The sequence below is a fragment of the Anolis sagrei genome, chromosome 6 (genome assembly GCF_037176765.1).
Source record: "Anolis sagrei isolate rAnoSag1 chromosome 6, rAnoSag1.mat, whole genome shotgun sequence".
Taxonomy (NCBI): Eukaryota; Metazoa; Chordata; class Lepidosauria; order Squamata; family Dactyloidae; genus Anolis; species Anolis sagrei.
The window spans coordinates 9,889,203-9,904,719 of NC_090026.1; the positions used below are offsets into that span (position 1 = coordinate 9,889,203).

At 42.1% G+C, this 15,517-nt stretch overlaps 1 pseudogene; it reads right to left on the minus strand.

The window, feature by feature from the left end:
• Positions 1–4,051: 4,051 nt before the first annotated feature.
• LOC132779201 (signal peptidase complex subunit 2 pseudogene) lies at positions 4,052–4,765 on the minus strand (annotated as a pseudogene).
• Positions 4,766–15,517: the final 10,752 nt, after the last annotated feature.

The following is a 15,517-nucleotide window of genomic DNA, read 5'->3' on the forward strand; positions in this document are numbered from 1 at the left end:
GAGTTTTCTTGGCTACATCCATTCACAGGAGGTTTCCATTGCTTTTGTCTAAGACATTGGTTCTTAACCCTGGCATAGGCACTGAGAACTGGGAAACCCTGGCCCTTGAGTGCTCCAGCTGGAGGTCAGCTGTGACCAGCCGTGCTGTAGAATTTGAAGAGGCACAAATGGAAGGCCAAAGAGAGAAATGTGCCAAGAGGAAGGCATGTCAAGCCAACCCCAACCGAGACCGCCTTCCATCTGGAAACCAATGCATTCACTGCGGGAGAACATGCAGATCAAGAATAGGGCTCCACAGTCACTGCCAGTACACCAATCTTGGAAGACAATCCTACTTGGACAACGAGGGATCACCTAAGTAAAGTAAGGTTCTTAACCTGTGGGCTGTGGACCACCAGTGGGCCATGAGGACAAAAATCTGGTCTGTGAGCCTTCTTCCTCTTATTTATTTTTTTCCGCTCCTTTAGCTCTATATCATTAAATATGGTTTTCTGTGGGTGAGCAGATGGTGTATACTGGATGGCATATGTTCTGTATCAGAAACTAGAGCTGATGTGGTCTATCCAATGCAATTTTCTGAATCAGCAGTCCAAATAACCAAAGGTTATTTGGTTATTAGCTAAGGTTAACCAAAAATTGATTCATAACCCTTTTGATACTAATGTTGGAGAGTGGTCCCTGGTCAAGGTGGTCTCTGGTCAAAGTGGTTCCTGGTTAAAAAAAGGTTGGGAACTATTGGTCTAAGATAAAATAATGGAATATGGCCAAGGCCACTATTGGGGTTTCTATGCTTCAGTGGGAATTGTCATGATTTTTTAGACCAACACACTGAGGCAAGTGATATTAAGAATCCGGTGTGTGTGTCTCACAGTGTTCCTTATAAATATGTAGTGCTTATGTGAAGAAACGGAATGCCTGAATAATATTACACTTTCATCAGGAAGGAATCATCAAATACAAGAGATGTCTAGGGCACTGATTCAATATGTACATGGGAACCTTCACATCTCCTATTCAATACCTAGACTGCATAAATTGAAATGTTCCCAGGCAGAATTCACTTGATAACAGTTTGTCTAATGTTGTCCAATGATAACAGTTTGTCTAATGTTTCACAGTTAAATTTGCTTAAATTCATTATGACTTGGAAATTGTCAACAAAACAAACACCTGAGCTCTGTGAGTGCAGCATTTTTTCAGAATGAAATAGAGAATGTTTGAGGGCTGGAACATCCGTAGGGAGACCAAAGTGCTTATTTATAAAGCTATTATCCTCCCAACCCTGCTATGTACTTGTGAAACATGGATTGTCTACAGATGTCACACTCAATTCCTAGAATGATTCCATCAGCGTTACCTCCAAAAAATCCTCAAATCTCTTGGGAAGATAGGCAGACAATTGTCAGCATGCTGGAAGAAGCAAAGACCACCAGCAATGAAGCAATGCTCCTCCGTCATCAACTCCACTGGACTGGTCATGTTGTCTGAATGCTTGATCACTATCTTCCAAAGCAGTTACTATACTTTCAAATCAAGAATGGAAAACATAATGTTGGTGGACAGGAAAAGAGATTTAAAGATGGGCTTAAAGCAAACTTTAAAAACTGTGGTATAGACACTGAGAACAAGGAAGCCCTGGCCCTTGAACATTCTCACTGGAGGTCAGCTGCGACCAGCTACAAGGGATTGCCTAAGTAAAGGAAGTACAGACAGAGGCATATTTCTAGAACCATAATACTACAATGGGGAAATTAAACCTTGGGTTGCCTTGAAATGCCTCAAAATTGACACATCCTATAAGAAAAAATGGATGCAATAAGAAAACTGCTTATCTACCCTGCTGGTTTTGAACAAAAGAATTCTCGCACAACCTACAGCAAGTTGGACGTAGGCCAATGAATGACAGCTGTTCACTGTCAATAACTATTCCATAATGTTTTCCCCCCTAGCACTTCTTCTGTATGAGTTTACAGTTTGTGAGTTTATTTTGATGCCTGGTTATTTACTTGTCGTGTCAGGACAACTAGTCACATATTACATTTCTAACAGAACAAAGCAAACAAACAGACAAAATACAAAACTTGTGAGTTTGGTAGTTGATCAAATGTCCCTTGACCAGTATCTGGCCACTTGGAGTGCTTCTGGTGTTGCTGCAAGAAGGTCCTCCCTTGTGCATGTGGCAGGGCTCAGGTTGCATTGCAGCAGGTGGTCAGTGGTTTGCTCCTCTCCACACTCGCATGTCGAGGATTCCACTTTGTAGCCCCATTTCCGAAGGTTGGCTCTGCATCTCGTGGTGCCAGAGCGCAGTCTGTTCAGCACCTTCCAAGTTGCCCAGTTCTCTGTGTGCCCAGGGGGGAGTCTCTCATTTGGTATCAGCCATTGGTTGAGGTTCTGGGTTTGAGCCTGCCACTTTTGGACTCTCGCTTGCTGAGGTGTTCCAGTGAGTGCCTCTGTAGATCTTAGAAAACTATTTCTAGATTTAAGTCATTGACGTGCTGGCTGATACCCAAAAAGGGGTGCCTGGTGACATAATGTTTTTTCTAGATGAATGCACCAAAGACTTTTTGCCTGGAGTCTGTTGTGGTCTCTCTCACTGTGTCTCTTGCACAATAATATACAGCGGTGTCCTCTATTTTTAGGTTGCTCATATGTAGATAAAGGTTGGAGCCACTTTTAGAGGCTGTGAATCGACCTTCGATTGTGGAAGGATAGAAGCTTTGCCCAGAAGCAGTACCATAATAATACCCAAGCCATTCCAATCCTTGGCTTGGCTTCTGTCTGAACCAGTTCATCCAGGTGCTGCTGAGAGTGAATCCACTGGTGCCACAGGTCATCTGATGGGATTCTCCGGGTTTTTTCAGTCCTTCACCTGACTGGGTCAACACCACCTGAGAGTGAACACCTGGGAAGAGGAGACACAAGAGAAAGGGTTAGGATTTCAAAAAACAAAGGCATGGCTTGAAATTTCAAGAGGAAAGGAATGAATGTCCAACTCAACACACCTGAGGAAGAGGCTGCCAGTGTAATAAGTATTGGCCACAATGAGGGCATAATGGCAGAATCAGTTGGATGTCAAAAGGACTTGGGGAGCCACAGCAGGAAATGTGTGTGAGGAGAGACACTTTCAGGAAATAAGTAGGACGCGAAAATGGTTTTGCATAAAGTGGGCAGTGCAAGAGAAGTCAGTATTAATATGGGCTCATTTCCCTTGAGAAGCAAGAAATCCCAGGAATGATCATTTCTAAACAGAAGAGAATTTACTGTTTGTATTTGTTACTGCAATTCTATAGTAGGAGGAGAGAAGAAGGCACCTTACCTTATTCCACTTCTGCAAGATGAAGAGACCCATGTATGCTATATGGTCCACCCTAAGGTCTGTGGCACTGAGCCTGACTCATTGGGTTGAATGATGCCTGAATAATAGTACACTTTCATCAGGAATGAATCATCAAATACAAGAGATGTCGAGGGCACTGATTCAATATGTACATTTATTTATTTACTATATTTGTATACAGCCCTTCTCAGCACTTAGGTGACTCATGGGAACCTTCACATCTCCTATTCAATCCTTAGACTGCATACATTGAAACATTACCAGGCAGAATTCACTTGACTGCCCAATGATAACAGTTTGTCTAATGTTTCATAGCTAAAATTGCTTGAATTCATTATGACTTGGAAATTGTCAATACTACAGTCACTTAACCCCTTCCATGTATGTGTAGGAGAAGACTCAAATGGGTTCACCCAAGGTCCAAACCAATCTGAATCACTGATGCACTGAGGATATATTCTTTAATTTTGATTATGGCTGAGATTACTGGAAAGAGCAATTATATCTCCTATAGTTATCATCATAATTCTCTCCCAGTAATTATAGCCCAGGACTCCAACATCACAGATGATAGAACAATTTAGGCTTATTAAAACACACAGTCCTATATTTATAAAGAGATCTATAGCTATAAAAATATGTTAGGTAATGACATAAGGCAGGAAGTGTTCAAAATGGCACTTTGAAGCCATTACTTGGTGCCCTGAAACTATTAAAATAATTTCAGGCTTCAAGCTTCTCATGGCCATTCAAGCTCATTTAAAGGCTAGTTTGGGCTCTTTTGCTGGTATTCTATCTCCCTGTCCTAATGCTTGTTTTTTTTCCTTATTGCTATTTTGCTTTATTGGCTTAAACTTGGCAAGGCGGACGCTGGGCTTTGCCTACTTGGTCTTCCTTTCCATGAGAAGGCTGTCGTGGAGCTTGGAGACCTTCAGCTCTAAGGCCTCCATGACTAAGGTGCCGTTCTCATCAAAGAACTTGGCGATGGACTTGGCTTCCTCTGCTGCTTGGTTCACTTGCTGATGAACTTAATTTTGAGGGTGTATTTGTCATCAAACCTTTTCAGGCTTGAGGAAAGCTGCCAGATGTCATCGGGATCCATCCTGCTGGATCTCTTCTGTGTGCTACCAGGAAGATGCTCTTCTTCTTATATGATGTATAGATGGTCAGAATCCCCATAATACCATAATATGATACTACACATATGTCAAGGACTGGCTTGGATTCAGGGAAGGGGTGAAGGTAATCCCATATTAAAGCCACAATGGCAAAGAGGTAGGAGATGGTGCAATTGATGAGGTGGCCATCAGTCAGGCAGAAGTTCTCCACATACTTGTACTTTTCCAAGAGAACCTTGACATCTGCCTGCCCTAATGCTTGTATGAGGTCAGGATTGCAAGAGGTCAGGCAGATGTCAAAAATAACCATATCTTTATCAAGTAAAATATTGATAAACCAAATTGAACCTGACAAACTATCCACTTTGGTTCTAGAGAATTAGCAAAATCATTGTCAATCAAACTGGCAGCAGTCCAGTGTCTTTATGGTGCCATTGCTATTCTAGGTGCCTGGCCTAAATATGGTTTACAGGTGTGTCGAGGACCCTGGTTTGCAGATGTCCTTACTGCTGCTCTTTTTGCTGATGCAACTTCCACACCAGGCTTGCAAGATTCACAACAGATGCAATTGGGAAACAAAAGTTTATAATCTGTTTTCTGGAATACTGAATGACGTTACTGTTGGCACATTTGTCTCTTTTGTTGTAACTGCATTTAATGAACTTCATTTTAAAAGAATCTCAGATCCAATTTATTTTTATTTATTTATTTGGGGGTTCTTTTACCCCGCCCTTCTCACCCCGAAGGGGACTCAGGGCGGCTTACAGGAGCAAGGCACCATTTGATGCCTGCATCATAAACAATCGTACACAAAATTACACAAAATTACAACAATTCACAGTTGACATGCATACAATATAACCATAAAATCAATAAAATCCTTAAAACCAAATACAAACCCAGTTTCTCCTCTTGCATGGTCAGTGTTTGTTAACACCTAGATCTAGTTTTTCGTTCCATTCATCCATCCTGCTGGTCTTACTTGCCTGATTGATTGATTTAATTGCCAGAGTGCCCAAAGGCCTGGTCCCATAACCAGGTTTTCACCCTTCTCCTGAAGGCGAGGAGGGATGATGATGCCCTAATCTCCCCCGGGAGTGAGTTCCACAGGTGGGGGGCCACCACTGAGAAAGCCCTGCTCCTCGTCCCCACCAGCCTCACTTGTGACAGTGGTGGGGTCGAGAGCAGGGCCTCCCCAGATGATCTCAGACTCCGGGGTGGGACATAGAGGGAGATAAGCCTCATAGAGGGAGATATGCCTCATAGCTAAAAGGTTCATAACAACTATCAGCCCCATTTCCTAGTACTGACAGAGGCATATTTCTAGAACCATAATGCTATAATGGGGAAATTAAACCTTGAGTTGCCTTCAAATGCCTCAAAATACACACATCCTATAAGAAAATGAATGTAATACGAAAACTGCTTATCTTCCCTGCTGGTTTTGAACAGAAGAATTCTTCCACAACCTACATCAAGTTGGTCGTAGGTCAATGAACCACAGCTGTTCACTGTCGATAACTATTCCTTAATGTTTTCTTTCTAGCACTTCTTTTGTATGAGTTTACAGTTTGTGAGTCTATTTTGATGCCTGGTGACGTAATGTTTTCCTAGATGAATGCACAAAAGAGTTTTTGCTTGGAGTCTGGTGTGGTCTCTCTCACTGTGTCTCTTGCACAATAATATACAGCGGTGTCCTCTATTTTCAGGTTGTTCATATGTAGTAAAAAGTTGGAACCACTTTTAGAGGCTGTGAATCGACCTTGGATTGTGGAAGAATAGTAGCTTTGCCCAGAACTAGTACCATAATACCACACAAGCCATTCCAGTCCTTGGCCAGGTTTCTGTCTGACCCAGTTCATCCAGGTGCTGCTGAGAGTGAATCCACTGGTGCCACAGGTCATCTGATGGGATTCTCCGGGTTTTTTCAATGCTTCACCTGATTGGGTTAGCACCACCTGTGAGTGAACACCTGGGAAGAGAAGACACAAGAGAAAGGATTGAGATTTCAAAAGAAAGAACATGAAGCCACTGCTTGAAATTTCACAAGGGAAGAAATGAATGTCCAACCCAACGCACTTGAGGAAGAGGCAGCCAGTGCAATAAGTATTGGCCACAACGGGGGCATAGTGGCAGATGCAGTTTGATCTAGAAAGGACTTGGGAAGCCACAGCAAGAAATGTATGTGAGGAGAGACACTTTCAGGAAATAAGTAGGATGAGAAAATGCCCTTGGTTTTGCATAAAGTGGGCAGCGCAAGAGAAGTCAGTATTAATATGGGCTCGGTTTCCTTGAGAAGCAACAAATCCAAGGAATGATCATCTCTGGACAGAAGAGAACTTACAATATAGTAAATTTAAGGTGGACCATGTTTGCAGTATGGTTCACTCTAAAGTCTGTGGCACTGAGCTTGATTCACTAGCTTTTTTGTGTGTGTCAGGAGTGACTTGAGAAACTGCAAGTCGCTTCTGGTGTGAGAGAATTGGCCGTCTGCAAGGATGTTGCCTGATATTTTTCCATCCTGTGGGAGGCTTCTCTCATGTCCCTGCATGAGAAGCTGGAGCTGACAGAAGGGAGCTCACCCTGCTCCCTGGATTTGAACCTTTTGGTCTGCAGTCCTGCCGGCACAAGGTTTTAACTCATTGTGTCACCTAGGGCTCCTCATTGTCTTGAATAATTTGGAATGATTTGCTGTGTAGGACAGTTGTTCTCCATGTTTGTGGAATGGAAAAAACGGTTCCAGTTTTTACTTTAAATCTTAAAAGCATTCTTCATGGTGCTGAGCCTACTTTAGGGAAAGTGCCCAATTTTATATTTAGGTGGAACATACTGACTCGATAGATTCTGAATTTTAGGTTTGTCTTTTCACATTATGTGAGTCAGGGTGAAAATTGCAATTATTGAAGACTTTCTTGCAGCGGAGAAAAAATGCCCAAATTATTCAAATACATGGGGATTTTGCACAGTATAAATGTGTAAATAAAAGCATTTCCTCCTGAGCATTTTGTTTCTATTGTGGACTTCTAAGTTATTTTCTACTTATTGCAACCCTAAAATAACCATATCCAGGGTTATAGCTGGTGATGGTGGTGGTGGGGGGATTAGGGATTCAACCCCCCCCCCCATTTTTCAGGTTTAAAAAAACCCTGGTTTACTCATGAGAAAAAAGCAATTAAATTAATTAAATTAATTAAATTAAGTCTATATAAAATATAAAATGAACCATACTATTTAAATCATTTTGTGTTATGGAATTACTCCGGTTACATCCCGTATAGACTACTGCAACATTCTCTACGTGGGGTTGCCTCTGAAGACTGTCCAGAAGCTCCAATTAGTACAACGCTCGGCAGCCAGGCTACTCAAGGGAGTGAGGTACAGGGAGCGCACAACACAGGCGGGGTTTTTTGGAATTGAAGTACCAAATTCACACCACAAGAGGGGAGAGGAATGGACACATTCAACCAGGCCTCTGATTGGCTGAGAAAAAAAGTGAGAAACAGACAGAGCGAAAAACCTTAACTACAATGATGGCCCGGGTAGGAGCACAGAGGCTCCTTCAATGCCTGTGCCACACAAAGTGCTGCTGGGAAAGTCATATCCCATTTGCATCAAACTGGGGAAGGGACTTAGGGAAGGGATGGAGGAGGCTTCTGGGGAGGGAAGAAAAGAGGAGCTGAAACTTGCCTGATTTGTGGGGCTGCCCAGCCCACACACTACCTCTGCCTCTGGAAGAGTGCCGGTCAGCTCATTAGCCCTGATTAGCTGAAAATATCCGGCTGCTGTGATCCATATCGGCTAAGGCTTCAGCTGCCTCACAGAAGGCCCATTTTCCTCGATTTGGCAGCGGAATCCTCCAAATCAACTACACAAAAATGAAATCATGCACATCCCTAATTCCTGGAAGCATCAACCGTGATGGAGATCCTGACCCTGAAACCTGACCCATATTGGGTTCTCCAGGTGGAACTGAGGAAGTATCCCCAGGTCAGGTACATCTAGGCTGTAGTATGGTTCAATGCTATGGAATCCTGGGATTTGTAGTTTGGTGCAGAACCAATAGTTTTAGTCAGAGAAGTTAATGATTTTGGAAAAGTGCAACTCCCTTGAGCACTGAGCCATAGCAGGGAAATGGGCATGAAACACTATTGTTTCTACACTGTAGCAGTCCCTCCAGTGACAGAACACTATTGTTATTAACACTATTAATGACCAATAAGAAGTAGTATAAATGACTTTTTAAAGAGAAAAAAAATATATAATCATGTGTTTCCGGGTTTATTACATAAGGAATCATATCAGGAGTCATGCAGATGGATAGATAGTTATTGCTTCATAGTTGTTGATGCTCTTTAGCATATGAGCAAGGATGTAAAAGAGAAAGTACAACTAAGTTCTTGTATGCAGATGCCAGGACTCGCATTTGAATAATAAGTAAGCCATTATGGATTTAATCTAGATCTGGATGCAAACTTGATCTATTTTCTTTAGCAGACACATAGAGATAGGCTCAACAGTGTCTATGAGAATCACACTTCTCTCTTTTTGTAAAGAAGATGGATTTACACTGTGTCACTGTGCGTCTTCCACAGTAATAGGTGCCTGAGTCTGCAATTGTCATGGATCTCAGTTGCAGATAATACTCATTTCTGGAGGCAGCAACCGTAATGGAGATCCTGCTGCTGAAAGCTGAGCCATAATTAGTTATCCAGCTGGAGCCACTGAAGTATCCCCTCCCTAACCACTCTAGTCCCTTTCCTGGAGGTTCTCGGACCCAGTTCCAACCAACACCACTACCAATGGATCCACCAGAGACAGTGCAAGTCAGCTTGAGGGATTCTGCAGGTTTCAGTGTTTCTCCATCAGATTGAGTCAACCCTATTTCCGAGAGTGATCCTACAAGTAAAACAAAGTGTATTGTTATGATGAACCTTTAAAGTTATAAAACAGAGACTGCATACTGTACTTGATGTTGAGTTTTAAAAATATCTAACTAGAAAAGAATCACTAAATTTGAGCTGAGTAATTCATTCTTCCATTGTGAGTTCTGGATTCAGATAGTAGGGAAAACCTTTCAGGTGAAATCCCTGACTGGGGAATAGAAGGGGTGTGCTTGAATATCCAAAGAATCAAATAGATACCTCCCACCCACATAATTCTTTTCTACAGAAGTGAGAAAGCTTCATGCTTGGGCACTGACCTGGCATAAGCATGGAAAAGAACAAGAGAATTACAATGAAGGAATCCATAGTGTGCAAGTTGATGCACAAAATGCAACAAGCTTCGATTTATGAAGGATGCCAAACTGGCCACAATTTGCATATTCGGAGTGTGCTTGGTATAAAAAGGCTATAAACATAGTTCCAACATACAACTTATGTTACCTCTGTGCTCTTAGCTTTTCTTTTTTGCTGCTTGGCAAAAGTAGCATATTAAACAACTCCGTATTTCAGTGTAATGACACTGGTTTATTTTTGCTCTATGTGGGACTGTGCTTGAAAAAAAATATGTTCAAACACTGGAGCCAGGTCAATATGCAACCCTCAGATTGAACCCCATAAGAACTCCATATTTCAATGGAATGATACAGGTTCATTTTTGTTTTATGTGGGATTTTTCTTGAAAAAAAAAATCAAATACGGGAGTCAGGTCAATATGCCACTCTCAGATTGCTTTGCTTTTGCAGGGTAAGTCTGGAGACAATGTCTGACATCAAGTTAACATCCTTGGATGAATTTTGTCCATTATTTATACACATATATGCATTAGGGGGTGAGAAATACTCATGGTTTTTCTCATATTCAGTGACAGCATATTCATCATGAGAACAGAGCTTTCAAAATGTTTCTTTGTGGTGATACACTTTTTAGACATACATCCTTTTGCGACATGGTAATTCAGTTTCACTAGCATGCAGAGGTTGAACCAACCCCATAGAGCAGTTTCCTACTACAGTAGAGTCTCACTTATCCAACCTTCGCTCACCAACATTCTGTATTATCCAACACAGTCTGCCTCCCATCGGGAATATTGTCCGGGGTAGGAGAAAGAAAGAACCCTTGTCTGTTTTGGTGCTAAATTCATAAATACAGTAATTACTACATAACATTACTGTGTATTGAACTGCTTATTCTGTTGGCTTGTTGTAAACATGATGTTTTGGTGTATAATTTGTAAAATCATAACATAATTTAACATTTAATAGGCTTTTCCTTAGCCCCTCCTTATTATTCAACATTTTCACTTATCCAATGTTCTGCTGGCCCATTTATGTTGGATAAGCGAGATTCTATTGTGTCTTCCTGCCAGGAAGTATTTCCTTGTGGGGACAGAGGAGAGCCTTATTCAGGTGACATACCTGGTGACACACTATTGTATTGTTTAGAAAGCACTGCATTCGAGAATGAGAAATATTAACTTATTTCCTCATCTTCAATGAGACTGAGTATCTCAACATAGTAATCAAAAATTACTCAATCATTGTGGAGTCTCTATCTCCAATGGGCTTTAAATGTGCAGATTATTGTCAACTGTAAAAAATATAATACAAGAAAGTATCATGAAAGTATCGTAGATATGCAGATGATACCACTTTGATGGCTGAAAGTGAAGAGGTGCTGAGGAGCCTTCTAACCAAGGTGAAAGAAGAAAGCGCAAAAGCTGGGGTGCAGTTAAACATAAAGAAACAAAGATTATGGCAATCAGCCTGATTATAACTGGCAAAAAGAGGGAGAAAACGTGGCGGGAGGGACAGGCTGTATTTCTGGGTGCAAAGATTATGACAGATGCAGACTGCAGCCAAGAAATCAGAAGATGTTTGCTTCTTGGGAGGCGAGCAATAACAATCTTGATAAAACAGTGAAGAGCAGAGATATCACACTAGCAACGAAAATCTGCATAGTTAAGGAATGGTATTCCCCGTAGTAACCTATGGATGTGAGAGCTGGACCATAAGGAAAGCTGAGCGAAGGAAGATAAATGCTTTTGAACTGTGGTGATGGAGGAAAGTTCTGAAAGTGCCTTTGACCACGAGAACATCCAACCAGTTCATACTTCAGGAAATAATGCCTGGCTGCTCACCGGAGGGAAGGATATTAGAGGCAAATATGAATTACTTTGGCCATATAATGAGAAGACAGGAAAACTTGGAGAAGACAATGATGCTGGGGAAAAAGGAAGGAAAAAGGAAGAGGGGCTGATCAAGGGTAAGATGGATGGATGGATGGTATCCTTGAAGTGACTGGCTTGACTCTGAAGGAGCTGGGGGTGGTGATGGCCAACAGGGAGCTCTGGCGTGGACTTGTCCATGAGGTCACAAAGAGTTAGAAGTGATTGAACGAATAAACAACAAATCATGAAACAATGGCAGTGGAGACATTCCTCTTTCATACTGTATTGCATGAAAAACTGCCCTGAAAGGTTCATAGAAAGCATCATCTCACTTCCCCATTGTTGAGAACTATTACATAATGTTTTTCCCCCTAGCACTTCTTGTGTATGAGTTTACAGTTTGTGAGTCTATTTTGATGCCTGGTGACATAATGTTTCTGGATGAACACACGAAAGGGTTTCTCTCACTGTGTGTCTTGCACAATAGTATACAGCGGTGTCCTCTATTTTGAGGTTGCTCATATGTAGATAAAAGTTGGAGCCACTTTTAGAGGCTGTGAATCGACCTTGGATTGTGGAAGAATAGTAGCTTTCCCCAGAAGCAGTACCATAATAAAACACAAGCCATTCCAATCCTTGGCCCGGCTTCTGTCTGACCCAATTCATCCAGGTGCTGCTGAGAGTGAATCCACTGGTGCCACAGGTTATCTGATGGGATTCTCCAGGTTTTCTCAATGCTTCACTTGACTGTGTCAGCACCACCTGAGAGTGAACACCTGGGAAGAGGAGCCACAAGAGAAAGGGTTGAGATTTCAAACACAAAGCCATGGCTTGAAATTTCAGGGGGAAAGGAATAAATGTCCAACTCAACACACTTGAGGAGGAGGTAGCCAGTGCAATAAGTATTGGCCACAATGAGGGCATAATGGCAGAATCAGTTGGTTGTAGAAAGGACTTGGGGAGCCACAGCAGGAAATGTGTGTGAGGAGAGACACTTTCAGGAAATAAGTAAGATGTGAAAATGCCCTTGGTTTTGCATAAAGTGGGCAGCGCAAGAGAAGTCAGTATTAATATGGGCTCAGTTCCCTTAAGTAACAACAAATCCCAGGAATGATCATCTCTGAACAGAAGAGAATTTAGTATTTGTATTTGTTATTGCAATTATATAGTAGGAGGAGAGAAGGAGGCACCTTATCTTATTCCACTTCTGCAAGATGAAGAGACCCATGTTTGCAATATGGTCCACCCTAAAGTCTGCCACTGAGCCTGATTCATTGACTTGAATAATTTGGACTTATTTGCTGTGAAGGACAGTTGTTGCTGTTATCCGTGTTAGTGGAGTGAAAACATGGTTCCAGTTTTTCACTTTAAGTCTTAAAAGTGAAGTCTTAAATTCTTCATGGTGCCAACTCTATTTTGGGGTAAAGTGTCCCATTTCATATTTAGAGGGAAATTATTGACATGATACATTCTGAATTTTAGGTTTGTCTATTCACACCATGTGAGGCAGGGTGAAAATTGTAAATTTCGAAGACTTTCTTATAGTGGAGAAAAAAAAATCACAGATTACTCAAACACGTGGGGATTTTGCATAATATAAAATCATTTCTTCGAGAGCATTTTATTTCTATTGTGTACTTCCAAGTTATTGAGATCCTAAAGTAACTATTTCATAGGGTTAACAAGCTGGAACGTGCACAGAGAAGGTCAACTAAAATGATCAAGGGTCTGGAGAACTATTCTTATGAGGAGCAGCTTAAAGCGTTGAGCTTGTTTAGCCTGCAGAAGAGAAGGCAGAGAAGAGACATGGTGAGGGCCATGTATACATATGTGAGAAGTCATATGAGGGAGCAAGCTTCTTTTCTGCTGCCTTGGAGACTAGGACGCAATGGAACAATGGCTTCAAACTACAGGAAAGGAGATTCCACTTAAACATTAGGAAGAACTTCTTAACTGTGAGAGCTGTTCAGCAGTGGAACTCTCTGCCCCAGAATGTGGTGGAGGCTCCTTCTTTGGAGGTTTTTAAACAGAGGATGGATGGCCATCAGTCGGGGTGCTTTGAATGTGATTTTCCTGCTTCATGGCAAGGGGGTTGGACTGTATGGCCCACAAGGTCTCTTCCAACTCCATGATTCCATGATTCTTGGCATGACTTGATCAGAAAGAGTTGCCTTTGCTTTACCCCAGAGGCTGAGAGGGTGTGACTTGTCCATAGTGAATTTGCGGTTTCACACGCCTGAGTGGGGTTTTGAGCCCAAGTCTCCAGAGCTGTAGTCTGACCTCTACAACAAGCTAGATCATTTTTATTTTTATCTTTATTTTTTTTAATGTTGTTTACTACATAATAAACATTATTCTCAATGCAAATCAACCATGTGTGATTTTGTTTAATCCACCAATTACAGTGATGAAGGCTTGATGAAAATACATAATACACATATTGGAAAATATATTTGATATAACCATATTAGAAATAGGAGTTAGAAAATATATAAGAAAAATGTATGTATGCATAGTTAGTTCACTTGACTTCTCAAAAGCTGCAAAGTTAGAGGCCAGCTCCAGGAATGGAATGTGGTGCCTGACACTTCGAGAGGCCATAAGATAAGATACATACCAGGCACCAGGCACCAGGCACCTTATCATCCATTAAGAGGTGCCTGGTACCTTATCGTAAAATTGACTAATGAAGTGTCCATTAGGGGGTCTCAGGAATGTTATCTCAAGATGGATGGAGCAGGTCCGAGACATCCTGGCGCTGGGAGTACATTAATAGCCACTCTTTAGATAGTAAATTAATGAGGATTGACAACTTGTTGATTTCCAAAATATGCCTTTGAAGTCAGTGAAAGAGTAGATGTTTGTGACGCACATTGTGATGTTTCTATGATGCATGAATACTTATTTTCAAAAAGTGTATAAATACTCTGCATTTCCTTTGTTCGGGACCCTTCTTTCCTGGGCTACCAGGGGGTCTATATCCGGTTGGCGCCAACCGAGAATAAAGCGTGCTTTCCAGTACTCTGGATCTCTCTTTGTCTTTGTTCCTCAAACCATCTCTCTTCCATAACATATTTCTGGCGAGCCAGCCAGGAGCTTTTGGGAGAGGTTTGTAGGGAAAAAGATTAAAGACAGAGGCCTTTTGGGAGGCCTGGAAGATTCCTCCGAGGCAGCAGGCTGGCTGCATCATTTCGACAGCACTCTCACCGGCCGGCATTGGAGGGAGCCCTCGGGAAGGTGAAGACAGACTGCTGCTTCTGACGAAATTCCATCCTTTCACCTAAGAGGCTGCGAAAACCACGGATCAGGCGAGTATGAATTGCACCATGACATTTTAGGAAAGTGTAGACGTCAGGAAAAGCCTTAGCATTTTGCTGAAGGCCCCAGGAGTAATTAACCTGGAAAAAGGCAGTCCCTAGTAGACTTTTTTGGGGTTTGTGTTTGCTTTGTGTACCAGAAAAGGGAAACCGACTGCCTAGAGAAATAAGGAAAGGGGTTGGGGAGATAAGTACCTTGTGGTGGATGCATGTGTGAGTGAATGGTGTATGAAAGGGCCAAGAGGCTGGTCACAGGGGATCGCAGAATCCCAGACTGGTGAGCGAAGGGAAGTGTGGTCCGTGTCCGCCCCTCTGGGGTTGGCGTTCCTTCTAAAGGAATCCCTTGCAGTTCTCTTTGTCGGGCGACTGACGGAGTCAGGGGACGGGCGAAAACGCGTGGACAGATCCCGTACCTTTTTCCTTTTTTGTGTATTAGTTGTCCATTTGTCTGAACATGGGAGGGTCTGTTAGCAGCAAGCCAAAAACTCCTTTAGAGCTCATGTTAGCACACTTTGACAAAAGCTTTGGAAAGCTAGACTATGGAGAACCACTAAGGCCCAGTAGATTGCAAACTTTATGTCAGAAGGAATGGGTTAAATTTAGCGTAGGTTGGCCAGAAGAGGGCACTCTTGATC